This window comes from Bufo bufo, chromosome 5 (genome assembly GCF_905171765.1).
Source record: "Bufo bufo chromosome 5, aBufBuf1.1, whole genome shotgun sequence".
Lineage (NCBI taxonomy): Eukaryota > Metazoa > Chordata > Amphibia > Anura > Bufonidae > Bufo > Bufo bufo.
The window spans coordinates 227,626,851-227,652,383 of record NC_053393.1 but is presented as its reverse complement, the minus strand read 5'-3'; the positions used below and the strand labels follow the sequence as shown (position 1 = coordinate 227,652,383).

The window sequence follows — 25,533 nt, the reverse complement described above, 5'->3', positions numbered from 1 at the left end:
AACCCGATTTCTCCATTCACATCAATCGATGTGGATGAATAAATCATTGCCGGGATTTATTTTTATTTTTTTATATACAAAGTGTTTGCCAAAGCATATGAACACCGCCGCCCCCTCAGCTCATATGCCTCGGCAAACGTATCTTTTACTGCAGAGGAGAAATCTCGTCTTGCAGCGCCGCATACACCGACTTTTGTGTAATCTGACAGCAGCGCAATGCTGCTGTCAGAATGCACATCAGTGCTGCAGCTAGTCGATCGGTTGGTCCACCTGGAAGGTAAAAAAAAAAACAGGCCGCAACGCAATAAATTTATTAACTTTATAATAACATTTGAACGGAACATATAAACTTTATTTAACTTTTGAACAGAACGTTAACTTTTTTGCTTACAGGTGTTTTTTTTTTTTTTTTACCTTTTATAGGACAAACCTCTTCTTCCCCATGGGACAATGTGCAAAGCGCAAATCGCCCAAAGGTGTGGCGAAGTACATTATGCACTTTGTCCCAGGTGAAAGGAGAGGTTTGCAGCAGCTGTGAGTAAAAGGGCCCTAATAGCCCTGTGTGCTGTCCTGTGAGATGCAATCCCTATGCTAAGTGTACCTGTGTGTGGTACTTCTGGAAACACTCCCCTAAGCATAGGGCAGGGTGGTCAGGGCAGTCAGGACAGAAATAGCGGGTGTCACGCCTTATTCCACTCCTGCTACAGACACGACATCTTTTTCGGGGTGACGGTTGGGTTGAGGTACCAGCAACGTCATTCGGGAAATGTCGCTCGTGTAGACGGCTCACTACACTGGTGGATGGGGCCACGGAACCTCCTGGATACAGGAGGTTCGCGATGATCTCATACTGAAATTTGAGGAAGGATCGTGTTCTCCCAGCCTTACTGTAGAGAACAAAACTATTGTACATCGCCAATTGAATCAAATATACAGACACCTTCTTATACCAGCGTCTGGTGCGTTGGGAAACTAAATAAGGAGCCAACATCTGGTCATTGAAGTCCACCCCTCCCATGAGCGCATTATAGTCGTGGACTGAGAGGGGCTTTTCAATGACACTGGTTGCCCGTTCAATTTGGATTGTCGTGTCTGCGTGAATGGAGGAGAGCATGTAAACGTCACGCATGTCTCTCCATTTCAGCGCGAGCAGTTCTTCGTTACACAAGGCAGCCCTCTCCCCCCTTGCAAGACGGGTGGTAACGAGCCTTTGGGGGAAGCCCCGGCGACTAGGTCGCACGGTGCCACAGCAGCCAATCTGTTCTAGGAACAAATGCCTGAAGAGGGGCACACTTGTGTAAAAATTGTCCACATAAAGATGGTACCCCTTGCCAAATAAGGGTGACACCAAGTCCCAGACTGTCTTCCCACTGCTCCCCAGGTAGTCAGGGCAACCGACCGGCTCCAGGGTTTGATCTTTACCCTCATAGATCCGAAATTTGTGGGTATAGCCTGTGGCCCTTTCACAGAGCTTATACAATTTGAACCCATACCGGGCGCACTTGCTTGGGATGTATTGTTTGAAGCCAAGGAGCCCGGTAAAATGTATAAGGGACTCGTCTACGCAGATGTTTTGCTCAGGGGTATACAAATCTGCAAATTTGTTGTTGAAGTGGTCTATGAGGGGCCGAATTTTGTGGAGCCGGTCAAAAGCTGGGTGGCCTCTGGGACGGGAGGTGGTGTTGTCGCTAAAGTGCAGGAAACGCAGGATGGCCTCAAATCGTGCCCTAAACATAGCAGCAGAGAACATGGGCAGGTGATGAATTGGGTTCGTGGACCAATATGACCGCAATTCATGCTTTTTGGTTAGACCCATGTTGAGGAGAAGGCCCAGAATTTTTTTTTAATTCGGAAACTTGGACTGGTTTCCACCGGAAAGGCTGGGCATAATAGCTTCCCGAGTTGGCGGCTATAAATTGAGTGGCATACCGATTTGTTTCTGCCACAACTAAGTCCAAGAGCTCCGCAGTCAAAAACAGCTCAAAAAATCCCCGTATCTAACCGATCTGAGCTGTCTCAACCCGAACTCCAGACTGGGCGGTGAAAGGGGGAACTACAGGTGCGGCTGAAGTTGGGGACTGCCAATCAGGGTTTGCCAGCACCTCAGGGACTCTACGGGCCTGTCTGTGCGGTGGCTGCGACGGGGTAACTATTGCACGTGCCACCGTACCAGCTTCAACTGCCCTTCTGGTGCTCGCCACTTCACCATGTTGTACAGCAGTGCTGGTACTAGGTCCAGGATGGGCTGCGCTGCTGGTGTATGCCTCACCACGTAATCCGACAGCGCCAGCCTCACTCTGCTGCCCTTGAAGCGGATCCTGCGCAACCTGTGGTCTAGCAACAAGGGGCCGGGTACGCCTGGTGCTATCAGGGACCTCAACCTCCTCGTCCGAACTTTGGGTCAGACTGCCACTGCTTTCTACAGGTTCATATTCTGACCCGCTAGATTCGTCAGATGAGGGTTCCCATTCCTCATCCGACTGGGTCAGAAGCCTGTAGGCCTCTTCAGAAGAATACCCCCTGTTTGACATTTGGACTACTAAATTTAGGGGTATTCCCTGAGACTACCCAAGAAAAAAAAGCAAGCCTGTCTTACAAATGGGAGGCTAGCGAAGTACCGGAGGCCGCTGCGATTGATAAAAAATATCAAAACTGATTTTTTTTTATCGCCACAGCGCTTGTAAAGTGATAAAAAAAATATAAAAAAATTTGTCACTGCGGCGGGGCGGGCGTGGGTGAACGCACGTGTGGGCGACCGATCAGGCCTGATCGGGCAAACACTGCGTTTTGGATGGAGGGCGAACTAAGGTGGCAATAATACTATTATAGATCTGACTGTGATCAGTTTTGATCACTTACAGATACTATAAAAGTACAAATGCTGATTAGCGATACGCTAATCAGTGACTGCGGTGCGGTGGGCGCTAAACGATCGCTAACTACCTAACCAAGGGGCCTAAACTATCCTAAAACGTATCAGTCAATACCAGTGAAAAAAAAGTTACAGTTTACACTGATCACTTTTTTCCCTTTCACTAGTGATTGACAGGGGTGATCAAGGGGTTAATTGGGGTGTTGGGGGGTGATCTGGGGCTAAGTGAAGTGTTTGGTGTGTACTCACTGTGATGTCTGCTCCTCTGCTGGGACCAACCGACGAAAAGGACCAGCAGAGGAGCACAGAAGCCATTTAACACCTTATATTTATAAAATATAAGGTGTTAGATGGCTTGTGATTCGTCTTTTTGAAAATCAACCTGCCAGCCACGATCATTGGCTGGCAGGCTGGTGACGAAATACTCCTCGAACTTTTGCCAGCCCGCGATGCGCATGCGCGGGCCGGCTTTGAGCGAAATCTCGCGTCTCGCGAGATGACACATATATGCGTGACTCTGCCTGCAGCTGCCGCCTCCGGAACGCGATCCTGCGTTAGGCGGTCCACCGGCCCCCATGGCCAGTTTTACACCGTGTTTGTCAGTTGGGCAGGGGCATTTCGAGACTCCAGACCCAACAAATTTACTAACATTCACATATAGTTTTTTCACCAGGGCCAAAGGTCTGCCATAGATGAACCTAATTTATGTCTCCTCATGCGGCAACGCAAGGGGTGACACTATGACTGGTTTAAAATGCTTAGTAAATGTCCCCACTGTCTGAGGCAAGAAAAAGTTACAACCCAAGGTGACTGTTTCAGGGTGTTACCTTCAACAAAGTAGAATATGCCAGAAAATCCTACATGAACAACTCCACCCAGACATCACCTAACAGTACAGCTGCTCTGACAGGCTGTTCCCGCCCTTTTATTCCCATGCAGAACTGGAGGAAAACAAGGACGTTTGCTCGTCATTCCCACAGGTTTCTGCGGTCCCCAGTTTCCTCAGCAGCAACAGCTGTAATCCGAGCAGCCGGCGGGCGGGTCACCCTCGTGTGAGCTCCCACTGCAAACAGCAGCATCATTAGCGTTCGTAACAGCAACACCCTCCGCAGCTCCTCACACAAACACAGCTGCCCTGGGCCCCACCGGACACTGCTCTCCCGCCCGCGGCCCCCAATACTGAACAATACACGCGGGACAGAGGAGGAAGTGGAAACAGGAGGAAGGGAGGAGAAATAAGGAGGCAGGATCGGGGGGGGGATAAGGGCCCCGACCAACCGGGGTGTGGAGAGAGGGAAGGCTCTCGGTGTGGGAGCGCTCAGTGTGGCCGACATCCAGCCGTGAGGTGAGTGTGGGGTGAACGCGGGGCTTAATTATTACCTCACGGGGACAATGCTGCTTCCTGCGCGCGCTAAATATAGCCCGTATCCAGCGGCGGCTCACGTCACAGATCCCTGTCATGTCACCACACGGCTCATTGTGTACCTGTGTGCTGTCCTGCTGCTCCCTCAGGTAAGTGCTCCGAGCACCCACCTCAGAGGAACTATTGTACACGGGAGCGCCTAGTCCTGACGTAGACATGGGTTGTCTGACCCAGCATCTTCTGCCTGTGCCGGGAGCTCACCATTGTATTACCCCCTGTACTAAAACCTCTTACCGTGTATATTATGTGCTGTACACATCTATCATCTATCATGTACATCTGTGAGGAACACTGCTGTACACATCTTATCATGTATGTATAATGTACATCTGTGAGGAACACTGCTGTACACATCTTATCATGTATGTATAATGTACATCTATGAGGAACACTGCTGTACACATCTATCATGTATGTATAATGTACATCTGTGAGGAACACTGCTGTACACATCTATCATGTATGTATAATGTACATCTATGAGCAACACTGCTGTACACATCTATCATGTATGTATAATGTACATCTATGAACACTGCTGTATGTATAATGTACATCTATGAGGAACACTGCTGTACACAGCTATCATGTATGTATAATGTACATCTATGAGGAACACTGCTGTACACATCTATCATGTATGTATAATGTACATCTGTGAGGAACACTGCTGTACACATCTATCATGTATGTATAATGTACATCTATGAGCAACACTGCTGTACACATCTATCATGTATGTATAATGTACATCTATGAACACTGCTGTATGTATAATGTACATCTATGAGGAACACTGCTGTACACAGCTATCATGTATGTATAATGTACATCTATGAGGAACACTGCTGTACACAGCTATCATGTATGTATAATGTACATCTGTGAGGAACACTGCTGTACACATCTTATCATGTATGTATAATGTACATCTATGAGGAACACTGCTGTACACATCTTATCATGTATATACAGTGTACATAGTGACATCTATGAAGAACACACGTGCTGTACACATCCTATGTATGTATAATGGACATCTATGAGGAACACGTGCTGTACATATAGAATACATGTGTTCTGTATGGCCAGCCATAGGAATATCTAGCTGCACTATGACTACCTATGGAATAACTGAGATATACATATAGAAGACATGTATTCTGTATAGATGGATATAGCAATATCTAGGTGCACTATGACTGCCTATAGAATATGTATTGATATATAATTTATTGACATATCTGTGTGTGTGTGTGTATATATATATATATACACACATATAGCATATCTATAAAGAATATATGTGCTATACGTATAGAATACATGTGTTCTGTAAAGCTGGATAGAATAAGTTCTGGCGGTACCATGTCTACCTATATAGTAACTATTATCAAAAGACCACGGCACTCTGTAAATATTTTTAGTTACTTATTTTATTTCATATCTTTTGTATATATATTTTTCTTTTGTATATCCATCCAAAAGTAATAGCCACTGGCCAACGTTTCGGTCTAATGTTAGACCTTGTTCACGGCCTTAGTTCTGTGGAGTAGGGAGAATCGTGGATGGCGTGGATTGACGCCATCCACGATTCTCCCTACTCCACAGAACTAAGGCCGTGAACAAGGTCTAACATTAGACCGAAACGTTGGCCAGTGGCTATTACTTTTGGATGGATATACAAAAGAAAAATATATATACAAAAGATATGAAATAAAATAAGTAACTAAAAATATTTACAGAGTGCCGTGGTCTTTTGATAATAGTTGCACGTACCCCTACCACTGAGCACCTCCCAACCTTCAACAAGGAGTGCCGCTGAACCCCATATTTTCTCTACCTATATAGTAACACCTGACCCTTAGCGATGTGCAGTATACATCCTTATTACTTGTTGTAATTGAGTCTATGTGCTGTGTGCCCTACACGTACTAATAATACATGTGTATATCTATGCGGAATACAGATCATGTACATATGTGTATTTACAATTTGCTTGTCTATTATCTGCATATTTCCCGCTGACCTATGTGCATATTGGCTGTGGTATATAGATGGCCTTTTATATCCTCACGCAGCTATTGGATGGATGTGTCTGTCTCACACATGAGCGGGTATGATGTAGCTGATTATCTTGGTGGAGTGTGACAGTAGATCATGTATGTGACGCGCAGGTCGTACAGTTGTCGCTGTCAGGCCTGCACTCATTTTGATATTTTAACTATTAAAGGGCTTCTGTCACTCCACTAAACATATATATATTTTTTTTTTGTCTCCTTAAAATCCTTATGCTGCGATTTCTCAATATATAGGGCTATTACTCAGTTTGGTTCAGTAGTTATATCCAAAAACTGACTTTTATAATATGCAAATTACCTCTCTAGCAGGAGGTAGGGCGGCTACTTGCTGCTAGCAGCCGCATCCTCCATTCATAATGACGCCCCCTCCTCATGTTGATTGACAGGGCCGGCGGACGCGCTCGTTCTCTGCTGGCCCTGTCTGCATTCAAAATCTGGCGCCGTACCTGTCTTGAGTCGGCGCACTGAGTGGAGGACGCTCACTCGGCCGCTCCATCCTCAGTGCGCCTGCGCCGATGATGTCACATGTACACCCGGCGCACTGAGGATGGAGCGGCCGAGCGAGCGTCCTCCACTCAGTGCGCCGACTCAAGACAGGTACGGCGCCAGATTTTGAATGCAGACAGGGCCAGCAGCGAATGAGCGCATTGGCTGGTCCTGTCAATCAACATGAGGAGGGGGTGTCATTTTGAATGGAGGATGCGGCTGCTAGCAGCAGGTAGCCGCCCTACCTGCTGCTAGAGAGGTAATTTGCATAATATAAAAAAACAGACTTTTATAAAACTACTGAACCAAACTGAGTAATAGCCCTATATATTGAGAAATCGCACCTTAAGGATTTTAAGGAGACAAAAAAAGAGTTTAGTGGAGTGACAGAAGCCCTTTAAGGTGCTGCTGTTGCCTAGGGCAGTGGGGTAAATTGTTACAGGAGAGCCGGAAATGTGCAGGTGCGCACCCATTCCTAGACGTCAGCACCCTCCAACTGGTGTAAGGTGCTCAGGTTACAGCCCAGGTAGGCTCTGGGGGATTATGGGTGGGAGTCTGCAAGTGATGCTGCCTGGTAAAAGGGGGGTTTTACAGAGAAGTCAGTGGGCGTCCTGCTTTACTTATCTGAAGTCCTGAGGGTGACCTTCACATGTTAGAGCAATGATGTCTCATCTTCATGTGACTAGAAGATCATTTCCTAGGGACATGGAAACCTTGAGTGCAATGTAATGTGTATCTCTGCATCTTTTGGGAATATTAGATGTTACCATGCATGGTTCAGTGAGTGGTATACAACTGTAGTAATGGAGAAGCTCATTATGCTGTGAACTGGGACACAGTATGGACTGGATGTTCTGCAGTTCTCATGTGTCTAGGTTTATGGTAGATAGCGCGTTTCATACATACAGTGGCAAATCTACAACATTCCCACCAATGCCTGCTCTGAGATCTCAGGGTCAGGCATCCGAATAGCGAGGATGCTTGGCCCTGTCATTCCGGGCAGGAGGGGGAATGGTGACAGGGGAGAGGAGGAGGTGTGCTCCGAGGGGATAGACTGGTGATGGCTAACCTCCGGCACTCCAGCTGTGGTAAAACTACAACTCTTAAGGCTACTTTCACACCTGCGTTCAGGTGTCTGCTCGTGAGCTCCGTTTGAAGGGGCTCACGAGCGGTCCTGAACGCAGCCGTCCGGCCCCAATGCATTCTCAGTGGAGGCGGATCCACTGAGAATGCATCCGCCTGCCAGCGCTCAGCCTCCGCTCAGTGAGCGGACACCTGAACGCTGCTTGCAGCGTTCGGGTGTCCGCCTGGCCGTGCGGAGGCGAGCGGATCCGTCCAGACTTATAATGGAAGTCAATGGGGACGGATCCGCTTGAAGATGACACCATATGGCTCAATCTTCAAGCGGATCCGTTCCCCATTGACTTTCAATGTAAAGTCTGAACGGATCCGCTCAGGCTACTTTCAGACTTAGAAAATTTTCTAAGTTATAATGCAGACGGATCCGTTCTGAACGCTAGTGTGAAAGTAGCCTAAGATGCACACTTGCTTGGCTGTTCTCAGAACTCCATATAAATGAATGGAGCATGCTGGGAGTCATACTTTCACCACATATGGAGTGCCGGAGGTTAGCCATCACTGGGCTAGGCTGAGCCCTCTATGCTCCAAGAACCACTCGGCACAATCGTTCCTATCAGGCAGTTACCTGGTTTCCTAGGATGGATCGTGCTGACAAGTGTGCTTTAAATTCATAGGATAACCCTTTTAAAAGGAATGTCAACAGTTTGAACCTTCAAAACTGCTGACAGCGCTAGACAGGGGCCATCAACAGAAGCTTTAAAGGGGTATTCCCATCTCTGATAGGTGCGGGTCCCACCTATAACAATAATGGAGCGGAGAGAGCTGTGGCTGGAGGACCCCAGATTTCCCGGGGTCCGTCCACCACTAAGCAATGCTCTCATAAAAGTGAATGGGAGCGCACCGAGCATGCGCGTCCCAGGCTCCCATTCATTTTTATGGGGACGACGGAAATAGCCGAGCCAGCACTCGGCTATTTTCGGTGGCCCCATAGAAATGAATGCAGGGCGGCTGCGCATGCGCAGTGCGCACTCCTTCACTTGCGTGGCCCCGTTCTCGATATATGTGCGGGTCTCGGCGGTGGGACCCGCACCTATTAGACAATGGGGCATATCCTAGAGATATGCCCCCATTGTCTGAGATGGGAAAACCCCTTTAAGGGCACCTGTCAGCATATTTGTACCTATGAAACTGGCTGACCTGTTACATGTGCGTTTGGCAGCTGAAGGCATCTGTGTTGGTCCCATGTTCATATGTGTCAGCATTGCTGAGAATAATGATGTTTTAAAATATGCAAGTGTTCCTCTAGTAACAACGGGGCGTTACTGTTACACCTAGGGGCTCTGCTCTCTTTGCAAGTGCTACATCCTCTGCAGTTTAATTGACTTTAGCAGAAGTCAGGGCTAAGCGTTGCAGAGAGCTGAGCCCTTAGGAGTAATGGTAACACCCCCGTTGCTCTTCGAGGCTCATTTTGCACTGTGCAAAAGAAAAAAAGAAGGCTGAAAACAGTAATTACCTTGCTGCATATAAAACGCACTTTGCTTGTACTGTAAATGCTGTGACTTTGCCAGCATGACATTTCATAGTAATAACGCCACTTGTGAATGGGTGCGTGATACTCCTGAATGTCCCTCACGCTGAAGTGGTCTCTGCTGTGAGCTGCTCCATGAGTGAGGGCTGTAGTGTCCGACTTGGGGGAATAGCACACGCCGGATTACAAGTTCTGTTTCACAGTGTGAACAGAGAACAGTCTGCTGGAGCTATCTCTATCCGGCCTTACCAAGTTTTGCCTGAATGCCACCCTGCCTCATTGACTATAATGGGGATCGTCTGACATCCGGCTGCAGGAGACTGACAACGTGCTATGTAAGCGCTTTTCTCTCCTCGTTCTAGCGATCAAAACCTCTGTCACGGTCCCTCAGGTGACTGGTGTCTGGAGTTCAGAGAGACTGGCAGAGCGTGGAGGAATCTAACAGCCCCCTTGATTTCTCTTTATTTAATGTTGATAGGGTTAATGACCACTTTCTGTTTCTCAGCTGTTGCTCAGTGGTCATCACTTCTACCCTTTATAGTCTGACCATACCCCTCTGACTATGCGGTAGATAGCTTCATTTGGGTTTGGCTGAGCTGGTGTGAGGTCGTCTCTGGTGTTCCTGTTCTTCCATATCTACAGTAGTTGTGTCGCGCTTGTTTGCATTTGTTATATTCCCTGTTGTTTGTATCTGGGCCTGAGACAGAGACTTCCATTCATCCATCTGGGGAGGAATGTGTTGTCTCTGGTCCTAAACTTATTCCAGGGCATTATAGGGAAATCAGGGCCTAGGTATCCTGCATATGAATATTCCTGCCTTCAAGGTCTATTCGTATTGATAGGTAGTCAGGGCCCGGATTAGGGTTGTCTAGGAGGTGACCTGTTTCTGCCCAGTTACTGTTCCCCTTCCCTCCTGTGTTCAGTGTGGAATTTCCCCCACACACTGATCGTGACACAGATATGTTGCTTTGATATAACAAAAGCTTTTTTTCAAGATGCAGTGGCACTTTAACATCACATGAAAAAACAATATTTCCAACACTAAGAATTTGGTTGCTGCAAAGTGTGTGTGCCCTTTAGGGTGAAAGAGCATGTCAGCAGGATCAACTTTATTAAAGGGATTCTCTGGGAATTATGAAAATACTTATATATAAGTCTACTTTCAGACTAGTGTTAATATTTTCCGGTATTTATGTCAGTCATAGGGTCTCAATACCGAAAAAAAACTTTCATTTTGTCCCCATTCATTGTCAATGGGGACAAAACGTAACTGAACGGAATGCTCCAAAATGCATTCCGTTCCGATCTCATACCGGAGACTGCATGCTGTGGTTTTTTCTGTCCTGGGATGCGGAGCAAGATGGATCCGTCATGACCCACAATGCAAGTCAATGGGGACGGATCAGTTTTCTCTGATACAACAGAAAACGGATCCGCCCCCCCTCATGACTGATCCGTCTTGGCTATGTTAAAGGGTTTCTACCACTTAGTTTTCACATAATTAGCTTTCAGACACTAGCGATCCGCTAGTGTCTGCTCTACCAAACAATGCTATTATAATATCTTTTGGGGCAGCCGTTTCGCTAAAAAAAGAACTTATATATATATATATATGCTAATGAGCCTCTAGGTGCTATGCGGGCGTCATTAGCACCTAGAGGCTCGGTCTACCTTCACAATCTGCCGCCGCCCAGCGCGTCCCTCCAGCCCGCCCATCTCCTCCGGAATGCGATCCTCCCTGTGAGCGTATGTATTCGGCGCATGCGCAGTAAATGTCTGACCGCTTCCCTGCTCAGACATCTCCACTGCGCCGATGACGTCATAGTGCTCCGAGGAACAGGCGCAGTGGAGATGTCTGTGCAGAAAGCGGTCAGACATTCACTGCGCATGCGCCGAATACAGACTCGCACGGGGAGGATCGCATTCCGGAGGAGATGGGCGGGCTGGAGGGACGCGCTGGGTGGCGGCAGTTTGTATACTTACGTATACTTTTTCTTATTTATTAAAGTTTTACACAATAATGGCATTTTTGAAACAAAAAAATTGTGTTAATGTGTCCATGTTCTGAGAGCTATGTTTTTTTTTTTTTTTGAGAGATTTTCTTATGATGGGGCTCATTTTTTGCGAGATGAGGTGACTGTTTTATTGGTACCATTTTGTGGGACATACGCGTTTTTGATCACTTGGTGTTGCACCTTTTGTGATGTAAGGTGACAAAAATTGCTTGTTTTTTACGGACGCAGCAATACCAAATATGCCTATTTTATTCTATTTTTAACATTTTATTTTTTTTCTTCCTTGGGGAATTTTTTTTTTTTTTTTTTTACATGTGAAACTTTTTTTTTTTTTTTTTTTTTTCAACCCTTTATTTTTTTTTTTTACACTTTTCGTCCCCCATAAGGTCATACGAGACCTCTGGGGGACATTTACTTCACTTTTTTTCTTTTTTTTTTTTTCCACTGTTGATTTCTCCTGTAACTGGGGCTGACATAGTAGCCCCAGTTACAGGAGAAATACACCCCCCAGAGAGGCTGTACAGCATAATCCTGCGCTGTACAGCCTCACAGCAGGGCTGATCGAGGTCTGTGAAAGACCTCACGCAGCTCCTGCACTCTCCGGTCCCGGCGGTCACATGACCGCCGGAACAGGAAGCGCATAGCTCGGTGAGCGCTGTGTATGCAGCGATCCAGAAGGCAGGGACACCTGGGCACTGTCCCTGCCTTCTCTCTGGGTTGCTCTGCTGTCACTGACAGCGGGCAACCCGATCAGCAGCTGCACGATTAGCGTGCAGCTGCAGTTTCTGAACGGACGTTCTGGAACGTCCGTTCAGAAATAGAGAACCACCTCCCGGACGTTTATATCCTATGGGCGGACGGGAGGTGGTTAAACACAATGTAACTCCAAGTCAATCACACTTCTGTGAAATCAAACTGTCCACTTAGGAAGCAACACTGAGTGACAATCCATTTCACATGCTGTTGTGCAAATGGGATAGACAACAGGTGGAAATTATAGGCAATTAGCAAGACACCCCCAATAAAGGAGTGGTTCTGCAGGTGGTCACCACAGACCACTTCTCAGTTCCTATGCTTCCTGGCTGATGTTTTGGTCACTTTTGAATGCTGGCGGTGCTTTCACTCTAGTGGTAGCATGAGACGGAGTCTACAACCCACACAAGTGGCTCAGGTAGTGCAGCTTATCCAGGATGGCACATCAATGCGAGCTGTGGCAAGAAGGTTTGCTGTGTCTGTCAGCGTAGTGTCCAGAGCATGGAGGCGCTATCGGGAGACGTGGAGGAGGCACTGGCGCCCTGTGCTCTTCACAGATGAAAGCAGGTTCACACTGAGCACATGTGACAGAGTCTGGAGACACCGTGGAGAACGTTCTGCTGCCTGCAACATCCTCCAGCATGAGCGGTTTGGCATTGGGTCAGTAATGGTGTGGGGTGGCATTTCTTTGGAGGGCCGCACAGCCCTCCATGTGCTCGCCAGAGGTAGCCTGACTGCCATTAGGTACGGAGATGAGATCCTCAGACCCCTTGTGAGACCATATGCTGGTGCGGTTGGCCCTGGGTTCCTCCTAATGCAAGACAATGCTAGACCTCATGTGGCTGGAGTGTGTCAGCAGTTCCTGCAAGACAAAGGCATTGATGCTATGGACTGGCCCGCCCGTTCCCCAGACCTGAATCCAATTGAGCACATCTGGGACATCATGTCTCGCTCTATCCACCAACGTCACGTTGCACCACAGACTGTCCAGGAGTTGGCAGATGCTTTAGTCCAGGTCTGGGAGGAGATCCCTCAGGAGACCGTCCGCCACCTCATCAGGAGCATGCACAGGCGTTGTAGGGAGGTCATACAGGCACGTGGAGGCCACACACACTACTGAGCCTCATTTTGACTTGTTTTAAGGACATTACATCAAAGTTGGATCAGCCTGTAGTGTGTTTTTCCACTTTCATTTTGAGTGTGACTCCAAATCCAGACATCCATGGGTTGAAAAATTTGATTTCCATTTTTTTATTTTTGTGTAATTTTGTTGTCAGCACATTCAACTATGTAAAGAACAAAGTATTTCAGAAGAATATTTAATTAACTCAGATCTAGGATGTTATTTTTGTGTTCCCTTTATTTTTTTGAGCAGTGTTTTTATAATAATGTAATTTTTAACCACTTCACATCTGCCCATAGAATATAAACGTCCTATGGGCGGTCGTTTATCTCTGAATGGACGTTCTGGAACGTCCATTCAGAGATGGCAGCTGATTGTGCACCTCATAGAGAAGACAGGGACAGTTCCTAGGTGTCCCTGCCTTCTAGATCGCTGTATACAAAGCGCTCAACGAGCGCTGTGTATACAGATCAGGAAGTGCCATGCGCTTCCTGTCCTGGCCCGGCGGTCATGTGACCACCGGGCCGAGAGAGTGCAGGAGCTGTTGGGTCTTTCACAGACCACGATCAGCCCTGCACTGAGGCTGTACAGCATTGTGTTCTAGGGACTGTATTTCCACTGTAACCGGGGCTACTATGTCAGCCCCAGTTAGAGGAGAAATCAAGAGTGGGGAAAAAAATATTCAAGTTAAATGTCCCCCAGAGATCTTGTATGACCTTATGGGGGACACAAAGTGTAAAATAAAAGTGTTTTAAAAAAATTTAAATAAAAAAAGGTTTCACATGTAAAAAGTAAATAAATTCCCCAATTAAGTAATATTAAAAAAAATAAAAAATATATATACTTATTTGGTATTGCCGCATCCTTAACGACCGGCTCTATAAATGTATCACATGATCCATCCTGTCTGATTAAACAACATAAAAAAAAAAAAAAAAAATTAATAGAAACTGTGTGTCAAAAAAAAGCCATTTTGGATGCAAATCTTTTCATTTCAATAGAGCTGCAAAAGATGCGGACAGCACATTGTCCGTTCCACAGCCCTGCAAAAAGTCTTGTGGACAATAATATGCCTTTCTAACAAGGGGCAGGATATGCTGATCTGCAAAATTTGGGACGTGCATGGTCGGTATCTGTGTTGCGGATATACAATCTGCCGATACGGTGGTATGATAAGTGCAGTGCTCATGTGGATGTCTTTGTCTAGGCCTACTAAGAGTACAATAGACCTATCTTTCTATTATCCATATTCTACAGTCTACTATTATACTAATGGATAACATCTTTCCCATGCAGCAGCAGTAACAACAATGGGATCCCTATCTGTATAGGAGTTTCATCTCTCCATGCCGACTGCTACAGAAGGACAATACTTTGTATTTCCTTTAACCACCTCAGGACCGCCGTACGCAGGATTGCGTCTTTGCGGCGGCCCTGCTCTTCTGGGTGGACGCGCCGGTGCGTCCTCTCGCGAGACGCGAGATTTCCTGTGAACGCGCGCACACAGGCGCGCGCGCTCACAGGAACGGAAGGTAAGAGAGTTGATCTCCAGCCTGCCAGCGGCGATCGTTCGCTGGCAGGCTGGAGATGTGTTTTTTTTAACCCCTAACAGGTATATTAGACGCTGTTTTGATAACAGCGTCTAATATACCTGCTACCTGGTCCTCTGGTGGTCCCCTTTGTTTGGATCGACCACCAGAGGACACAGGTAGCTCAGTAAAGTCCCACCAAGCACCACTACACTACACTACACCCCCCCCCCGTCACTTATTAACCCCTTATTAGCCCCTGATCACCCCATATAGACTCCCTGATCACCCCCCTGTCATTGATTACACCCCTGTCATTGATCAACCCCCTGTAAAGCTCCATTCAGACGTCCGCATGATTTTTACGGATCCACTGATGGATGGATCGGATCCGCAAAACGCATACGGGCGTCTGAATGAAGCCTTACAGGGGCGTGATCAATGACTGTGGTGATCACCCCATATAGACTCCCTGATCACCCCCCTGTCATTGATTACCCCCCTGTCATTGATTACCCCCCTGTAAAGCTCCATTCAGATGTCCGCATGATTTTTACGGATGCACTGATAGATGGATCGGATCCGCAAAACGCATCCGGACGTCTGAATGAAGCCTTACAGGGGCGTGATCAATGACTGTGGTGATCACCCCATATAGACTCCCTGATCACCCCCCTGTCATTGATTACCCCCCTGTAAAGCTCCATTCAGATGTCCGCATGATTTTTACGGATGCACTGATAGATGGATCGGATCCGCAAAACGCATCCGGACGTCTGAATGAAGCCTTACAGGGGCGTGATCAATGACTGTGGTGATCACCCCATATAGACTCCCTGATCACCCCCCTGTCATTGATTACCCCCCTGTAAAGCTCCATTCAGATGTCCGCATGATTTTTACGGATGCACTGATAGATGGATCGGATCCGCAAAACGCATCCGGACGTCTGAATGAAGCCTTACAGGGGCGTGATCAATGACTGTGGTGATCACCCCATATAGACTCCCTGATCACCCCCCTGTCATTGATTACACCCCTGTCATTGATCACCCCCCTGTAAAGCTCCATTCAGACGTCCGCATGATTTTTACGGATCCACTGATAGATGGATCGGATCCGCAAAACGCATCCGGACGTCTGAATGAAGCCTTACAGGGGCATGATCAATGACTGTGGTGATCACCCCATATAGACTCCCTGATCACCCCCCTGTCATTGATTACCCCCCTGTAAAGCTCCATTCAGATGTCCGCATGATTTTTACGGATGCACTGATAGATGGATCGGATCCGCAAAACGCATACGGACGTCTGAATGAAGCCTTACACGGGCATGATCAATGACTGTGGTTATCACCCCATATAGACTCCCTGATCACCCCCCTGTCATTGATCACCCCCCCTGTCATTGATCACCCCCCTGTCATTGATCACCCCCCTGTCATTGATCACCCCTCTGTAAGGCTCCATTCAGACATTTTTTTGGCCCAAGTTAGCGGAATTTTTATTTATTTTTCTTACAAAGTCTCATATTCCACTAACTTGTGTCAAAAAATAAAATCTCACATGAACTCACCATACCCCTCACGGAATCCAAATGCGTAAAATTTTTTAGACATGTATATTCCAGACTTCTTCTCACGCTTTAGGGCCCCTAGAATGCCAGGGCAGTATAAATACGCCACATGTGACCCCATTTCGGAAAGAAGACACCCCCAGGTATTCCGTGAGGGGCATATTGAGTCCATGAAAGATTGAAATTTTTGTCCCAAGTTAGCGGAACGGGAGACTTTGTGAGAAAAAAATAAAAAATATCAATTTCCGCTAACTTGTGCCAAAAAAAAAAAATTTCTATGAACTCGCCATGCCCCTCATTGAATACCTTGGGGTGTCTTCTTTCCAAAATGGGGTCACATGTGGGGTATTTATACTGCCCTGGCATTCTAGGGGCCCCAAAGCGTGAGAAGAAGTCTGGTATCCAAATGTCTAAAAATGCCCTCATAAAATGAATGTGGGCCCCTTTGCGCATCTAGGCTGCAAAAAAGTGTCACACATGTGGTATCGCCGTACTCAGGACAAGTTGGGGAATGTGTTTTGGGGTGTCATTTTACAAATACCCATGCTGGGTGAGAGAAATATCTTGGTCAAATGCCAACTTTGTATAAAAAAATGGGAAAAGTTGTCTTTTGCCAAGATATTTCTCTCACCCAGCAAGGGTATATGTAAAATGACACCCCAAAACACATTCCCCAACTTCTCCTGAATACGGCGATACCACATGTGTGACACTTTTTTGCAGCCTAGGTGGGCAAAGGGGCCCATATTCCAAAGAGCACCTTTAGGATTTCACAGGTCATTTACCTACCTAACACACATTAGGGCCCCTGGAAAATGCCAGGGCAGTATAACTACCACACAAGTGACCCCATTTTGGAAAGAAGACACCCCAAGGTATTCCGTGAGGGGCATGGCGAGTTCCTAGAATTTTTTATTTTTTGTCACAAGTTAGTGGAAAATGCTGATTTTTTTTTTTTTTTTTTATACAAAGTCTCATATTCCACTAACTTGTGACAAAAAATAAAAACTTCCATGAACTCACTATGCCCATCAGCGAATACCTTGGGGTCTCTTCTTTCCAAAATGGGGTCACTTGTGGGGTAGTTATACTGCCCTGGCATTCTAGGGGCCCAAATGTGTGGTAAGGAGTTTGAAATCAAATTCAGTAAAAAATGACAAGTGAAATCCGAAAGGTGCTCTTTGGAATATGGGCCCCTTTGCCCACCTAGGCTGCAAAAAAGTGTCACACATCTGGTATCTCCGTACTCAGGAGAAGGTGGGGAATGTGTTTTGGGGTGTCATTTTATATATACCCATGCTGGGTGAGAGAAATATCTTGGCAAAAGACAACTTTTCCCATTTTTTTATACAAAGTTGTCATTTGACCAAGATATTTATCTCACCCAGCATGGGTATATGTAAAAAGACACCCCAAAACACATTCCTCAACTTCTCCTGAGTACGGGGATACCAGATGTGTGACACTTTTTTGCAGCCTAGGTGGGCAAAGGGGCCCATATTCCAAAGAGCACCTTTCGGATTTCACTTGTCATTTTTTACAGAATTTGATTTCAAACTCCTTACCACACATTTGGGCCCCTAGAATGCCAGGGCAGTATAACTACCCCACAAGTGACCCCATTTTGGAAAGAAGAGACCCCAAGGTATTCGCTGATGGGCATAGTGAGTTCATAGAACTTTTTATTTTTTGTCACAAGTTAGTGGAATATGAGACTTTGTAAGAAAAAAAAAAAAAAAAAAAAAAATCATCATTTTCCGCTAACTTGTGACAAAAAATAAAAAGTTCTATGAACTCACTATGCCCATCAGCGAATACCTTAGGGTGTGTACTTTCAGAAATGGGGTCATTTGTGGGGTGTTTGTACTGTCTGGGCATTGTAGAACCTCAGGAAACATGACAGGTGCTCAGAAAGTCAGAGCTGCTGCAAAAAGCGGAAATTCACATTTTTGTACCATAGTTTGTAAACGCTATAACTTTTACCCAAACCATTTTTTTTCTACCCAAACATTTTTTTTTTATCAAAGACATGTAGAACTATAAATTTAGAGCAAAATTTCTATATGGATGTCGTTTTTTTTTGCAAAATTTTACAACTGAAAGTGAAAAATGTCATTTTTTTGCAAAAAAATCGTTAAATTTCGATTAATAACAAAAAAAGTAAAAATGTCAGCAGCAATGAAATACCACCAAATGAAAGCTCTATTAGTGAGAAGAAAAGGAGGTAAAATTCATTTGGGTGGTAAGTTGCATGACCGAGCAATAAACGGTGAAAGTAGTGTAGGTCAGAAGTGTAAAAAGTGGCCTGGTCTTTCAGGGTGTTTAAGCACTGGGGGCTGAGGTGGTTAAGTTACCTACTACTACAAATTGAAAAACAGCCAAAAATTCTTAAGATTGCTTTCTCTGAATAATGACGTAAAAAAAATATCACTTTCTGATGGAAGGGTCCCTGCAGTTGGCGGCAGCCAACTCTGTATATATGTGCTCTGTATATTTAGTGGAATTATAAATGCAGATTATATGTTGTACATATTACATTTAAAAAAGGTGGATGCTGAGTCCCATATATTCTCCCCCCCCCCCATCCCCATAGCATTACAGTGTGTGGTGCTATCAGGTACAGATCATACGGAGACGGAGCATGGAATGTGCAAGGTAGGAGACTCACAAGTATTGGCAGTTCATGGTCTGATGTTTCATTTCCGGATGGAAAATGGTCACTCCACTTTGTGTGCATTCACAGTAACGTGGAAACAGATGTGTGTGTGTGATATAAAATTATATATATATATATAGTTCACTGTCTGCAAATATATATATATATAGCCCCGTCCTTTTCTTGGTATGGGTGCTGCTAATCACTATGGAAGTCATTCACCTTATGCCAGGTATAAACTTTTCTGGTCTGCGCCTTTGACTCATAAACTGCTTGGGAATCACCTAGATGACTGGAAATAAGAGAACACTGATGTTTCCTTTGGCTCTTAGTGAATATCACTTCTGTCCGGTCTCCTGCCTATTGTGTTGTCATGTTAGAGAGGCCTTCTGTTCTTTGTATGCTCTGCACAAGGTTTTTACCGTCTGGATTTGTTTTTAGAAAGTGGGGGGAGGGGGGAGAGTCCTGCATTCAGTTTTTTTTTTTTTTGCGCATCATATGCGGAATCATTATTACTTCGTGTGCATTCTGTTTTCGCATGTCCTTTCCACAAAAAAATAGAACATGCCCTATTCTTGTCCGCATAACTGACAAGGATAGGACTTTTCTATTAGAGGCCAGCTGTTCTGCAAAATATGGAATGCACACGGACGTCATCCGTATTTTTTTTTGACGATCCGTTTTTTTGCAGACTGCAAAATACATACGGCCGTGTGCCTGATCCCAGTAATTGTGGGACTGGACAACCATCCAAAGGGCTGTTCACATCTCTTCTTTTTTTAAAATTTTTTTTATTTTATGCATTTTATTTTTATTTTTTCTGTTTACGAATGTGTCCGCTTGAGGTAATACTTGACCTGCCCATAGACTATAAAAGGGAAAAATGTAGTTCAAAAGTGCGTTGCATTGTTTGCATTACTGTGCATTTTTATTTTTTTTAAGTACAAAACATAGCATAGAAAGGTATACTTTTTTTTTTCTTTTTTTTTTTTTCTTTAACATTGCAGTGAATGAGAGATGGATAGAAATATAAAACAATACGCTTTCATCTGGTAAAATTATGCCTTTTTTTCAGATGCCTTCAAAGCTTTATTTGAAAAAGGTTTCACAAGAACATATACTTTTTTTTTTGTTAAAAAAAAGGACGCAAATGTGTTAAAACCACATCCATAAAACATATACGTTAAAGGAGAAAGAACCACAAAATTGCATTCGTTTGTATAAATTCTTTACTATATGTCTAAACGAATCCTCTTGACATACAGCAAAAACTAGATATGAACAATCCCTAATTTGTATGGGGTGTTCTAAATCTTCTAGGCGGGCAGAGGTTGTGGGGTGGGGCAAAGAAGGATCAGGAATGTTGGGTTTCAATTCACCTGATTCTCTGACACAAACTCACTGCAGTTTATCAAGCACTGCGCTGTACATTGGATAGGCAGTGCCAGTCACTTGAGTGGGACTGGGCTGCATCTAGACCATGTGACCAATGAACATGACATCACAAGCTGATGAGCGCTGCGGGCTCCAAGCGGCTGATGGGTGGGGGTCCTGGAAGTCTGATCCCGACTATCTTGATGCATAGGATAGGCCATCAATATCAAAATCTCAGACAGCCCCTTTAACGGCTCTTGTACACACCTGTGGGCAGTCCAGGAAACACGGTCCTTGTGTTGGTTGCATTTCCCAGACCGATGGCAGCAACTTTGGCACGCACTCACTGACTGTGACAGTGGGTCTATTTTATTGTAGTCATGTTATCATGTGAGTACAGTACAATAGACCGCGGGCAGATACAGGGCTCTGGAGTCGGTAGATAAATGCTCCAACTCCTCAGTTTTTGGTACTTCCGACTCCTCTGTATTTAATATGCAAATGTGAGGAAAGAAAGGCAACATACATGTCATTACCACAGAACTACTGGCTAGGAAGCTGCTGCCTTCTCCTTTGTGTGCTGATCTGCTGATGATAGGGCAGTGGGAGGATCCGGGAAGGGGCATTTATTTTGAAACATGATTTCCCTTAAGAATCCCATAGTCATGTTTAACCCCTTAAAGGGGTTGTCCGGGATTAGGGATCATTGTTTAATAGCATTGCACATACACACACTTTACATACACCCATGTCCTACCTTTTCAGCATGTTTTCTAAGTACCCTTTTTACCCAAAACCTTTATGGCAGGAAGTAACTGATTCCTTTCAGTCAGTGACGTACCGGGTCCCTTGCAGTGGAGGAAAGCTTCCTCTTCCGCTGCTCCGGGAGCCCGGTGACGTCACTGACAGCCTAATTAAATATTCAAAAGTCTAGGAGGGGCAGTAACTCTCCTGGACAGGATTGTGCTAAGCTCCGCCCCTCCAGTCCGGACGCCGACAAGGGACCAATCAGAGTGGTCCCTTGCCGACATTCACTTGCAGCCTAATGTAAAAATTCAAGGAACTTGAAAGTAAGTAAGTGCCCCCATAAAAGTGAAATAAGGTGCCTCCCCTAAAATGCTCCACTCCTTTCTGCCCCCATTGTCCCATATATAACAAATGCCCCCCCCCCCCCCCCTTCCCGATGCGTCCGCTCCTTGTGGTGCCGATATTGATGGCAGCGGCTCAGGAACGGAGCCGCTGCCATCAGCAGAGAGCGTTAGCTGTAACAGCTAACACCCGCAGCATCCAGATTCATGTGGTTGAGAAGGAGGTAGCTCCCTCTCTCTACCATCGCGCCCCTGCTGCTGCGATTGCAGCGGCGCGATCGTTGCCATGGCAACCGGACGCCTAACAAAGGCGTCCTGGTTGCTATGGACCTAAGGCTAATCAGACCCTGAGGTCTGATTAGCCTTAGTCAGGGCTCCAGATGGCGAACAAAAAGAATCAAATAGCCGACACACGACCTTTGTGACAGGGAGCTGCGATCAGCTGCAGTTGAGTTAACCCTTCAGATGCGGTACCTGAGGGGTTAACTGCCGCTGATCGCAGCTCCCTGTCACAAAGGTCGGGTGTCGGCTATTTGATTCCAGCACCCGCCTCCTGTATTTGTATAAGAAACATTGGTGGCACAGTGCCGCCCCCCCCCCCCCCCCCCCCCAGTATAATAAACATTGGTGGCACAGTGGGAAGTGTCAATGAGGGTTAAAAATAATTAAAAAAATTAACTCACCTCCTCCAGTTGATCGCGTAGCTGCCGGTCTCCTGTTCTTTCTTCAGGACTTGTGGTGACGTCACTGAGCTCATCACATGGTCCATTACCAAAAACGTACAACATAGAGCATGCTGCGATTTTCACGCAACGCACAAGTGATGTGTGAAAATCACCGCTCATGTGCACAGCCCCATAGAAGTGAATGGGTCAGGATTCAGTGCGGGTGCATTCCGGTATTTTGAATGCCAGATCTGGCACTAATACATTCCTATGGGGAAAAATGCTGGATCCGGCATTCAGAGAAATCTTCAGTTTTTTTCGCCGGAGATAAAACCGTAGCATGCTGCGGTTTTCTCTTTTGCCTGATCAGTCAAAATGACTGAACTGAAGACATCCTGATGCATCCTGAACGGATTACTCTCCAATCAGAATGCATGGGGATATACCTGATCAGTTCTTTTCCGGTATAGAGCCCCTGTGACGGAACTCTATGCCGGAAAAGAAAAGCTCTAGTGTGAAAGTACTCTAAAATATTAAGTTTAAATCCCCCCTTTCCCAATTTTACATATAAAATATATAAACAATAAATAAACAAACATATTACATAGCGCTGTCCAAACTATTAAATTATTAAAAAAATCTCCTATGCGGTGAGCATTCGCCATTTTTTAGTCATCTTGTCACCCCAAAAAATAGCATAGGACTGTTCTATTATGGGCCGAATGTTTCATAAAATGCGAAATGCACGCAGCTTTTTTTTTTTTTTTTTCCGCGGTATTGAGTATCGCAATACTTTTTTATGGTCACGAAAGCGAATCAAAATTTTGGTTTCAAAACAACCCTACGCCGATCTGATCGTCACGATACCAAAATTTTGATTCGGTTTCGATTTGGCGACTAAAAATTTGATTTGGCTCCTAAATTTTTCAGTTCAGGAGTCAATGGCTACTAGGTATTTTTTATTTTTTTTTTAGTCTGGAGCACTGTTAGTGCAAAAGTAGCACTGACATACAGTGCATTGAAATAGATGACTATTGCAATGCACTGTATGAAAGTAAACGTGAAAGTACTAAAGGGAATGAAAAAAAAAGGAACGTGCAAACAAGTGAACGTGCAAACAAGTGAACGTGCAAACAAGTGAACGTGCAAACAAGTGAACGTGCAAACAAGTGAACGTGCAAACAAGTGAACGTGCAAACAAGTGAACGTGCAAACAAGTGAACGTGCAAACAAGTGAACGTGCAAACAAGTGAACGTGCAAACAAGTGAACGTGCAAACAAGTGAACGTGCAAACAAGTGAACGTGCAAACAAGTGAACGTGCAAACAAGTGAACGTGCAAACAAGTGAACGTGCAAACAAGTGAACGTGCAAACAAGTGAACGTGCAAACAAGTGAACGTGAAAAAAAAATTGAATTAAAAATTGTCTTTTATCCGTTCATTTATTACATAAAAAAAATTGAATAAAAAAACCTACACATATTTGGTATTGCCTTGTCCGTAACAACCGGCGCCATAAATGTCACATTACACACCATGTCCGAAAAACACCTTAAAAAATATCATAAAAACTGTTTAAAAAAAAAAAGGCTTTTTTTTTTAACCTAACATCACATAAAGTGCAACAACAAGCGTTCAAAAAGGCGCATGTCCCCCAAAATAGTACTAATCAAACCGTCGCCTCAACCCGCAAAAAATGAATCCCTAACTAAGACAATTGGTCAAAAAATAAAAAAACGGTGGCTCTCAGACTATAGACACACTAAAACAATATTTTTTTGTTTCAAAGCTGCTATAATTGTGTAAAGCTCTGTCATGTTTAGGGATCTATATGGGAGCGTGGCCCTTATAGTGTGACGCTGTCAGCGATGTTTATGGATAGATGTGGGAGCGTGGCCCTTAGTGTGATGCTGTCAGCGATGTGTATGGATAGATGTGGGAGCGTGGCCTTTATAGTTTGTTGCATTCTGCTATCCCTAATAGGGATCGACCGATATTGATTTTTTAGGGCCGATACCGATAATTTGTGAACTTTCAGGCCGATAGCCGATAATTTATACCGATATTCTGGGAATTTTCATTTTTGAGAAAAAAAAAAAATTCCTACACAAATCTGCTGAAAATTAATATGTTTATTGTTAATGTGTATTTTTTTTGTTTATTGTTAATGTGTATTTTTTTTTTATAAATCTTTTTCATTTATACTTAATATTTTTGTGTTTTTTTTTTTTTTTTACTAACTTTTAACCCCCTTAGGGACTAGAACCCTTGTCCTATTCCCCCTGATAGATCTCTATCAGGGTGAATAGGATCTCACACTGTCCCTGCTGCTCTGTGCATAGTGCACACAGCAGCATGGAGCTGAACATGGCAGCCAGGGCTTCAATAGCGTCCTGGCTGCCATGGCAACCGATCGGAGCCCCAGGCTTACACAGCTGGGGCTCCGATCGGAGGAGCAGGGGAGAGGGGATCCTGTGGCCACTGCCACCAATGATTTTACTATTGGCCGGTATTGGGATGGGGGTGGGGGGCGCACTGCGCCACCAATGAAGATAAGTCTATCGATCATTCATATACAGGAGGCGGGAGCTGGCTGCAGAATCACATAGCCGGCTCCCGACCTCTATCAGCGGTAGCTGCGATCCGCGGCACCTGAGGAGTTAACTACCGCGGATCGCAGCTATCGCTCATAGAGGTCAGGAGCCGGCTATGTGATTCTGCAGCCAGCTCCCGCCTCCTGTATATGAATGAATGAATGAAAGGCTTATCTTCATTGGTGGCGCAGCGGCCACAGCCCCTCCCCTCCTCTTATGTTCTATCCCCTCATTGGCGGCAGCGGCAGCAGCAGCACAGGGGGAGGAGACACTGCTTCCTTCTCCCCTGTGCTGCTGAGGGAACACAGAGAGCGCTGTCAGCAGCGCGTTCTGTGTTCCCCATACGTTATCGGTATATCGGCAAAATAGATGCCGATACCGATAACGTTCAAAATCCTCAATATCGGCCGATAATATCGGCCAAACCGATAATCGGTCGATCCCTAATCCCTAAGGTTGTATACCATGAGTAACTAGCACAAGCATAAAACTAAAAATGATCTACCATTGTGGAAAGATGGAGCTGCTCCCTGTGTGTTAGTTCACTGTCTGCAAACACTGAGCACATGACATGTGCAAGAGACAGAGCAAGGAGGAGTTTATGGGGGAGGAATATGTAAGAGGGGGGTGGATCTATGGAGGAGGTTGAATATGTATGAGGGGGGCGGGTGCAGGGTGGTGATCTTAC

The 25,533-nt window shown here is 45.4% G+C and overlaps 1 protein-coding gene across 1 annotated transcript in view; it reads left to right on the top strand.

Annotated features, from left to right (window-relative positions):
• The first annotated feature begins 3,823 nt into the window (after nt 1-3,823).
• RALA (RAS like proto-oncogene A) overlaps nt 3,824-25,533 on the top strand; it is a 96,954-nt gene continuing 75,244 nt past the window's right edge. The window contains exon 1 of the mRNA XM_040432049.1: nt 3,824-4,217. The gene's annotated coding sequence lies outside the window, so the exon portion shown is untranslated. The remainder of the gene's footprint in view (nt 4,218-25,533) is intronic.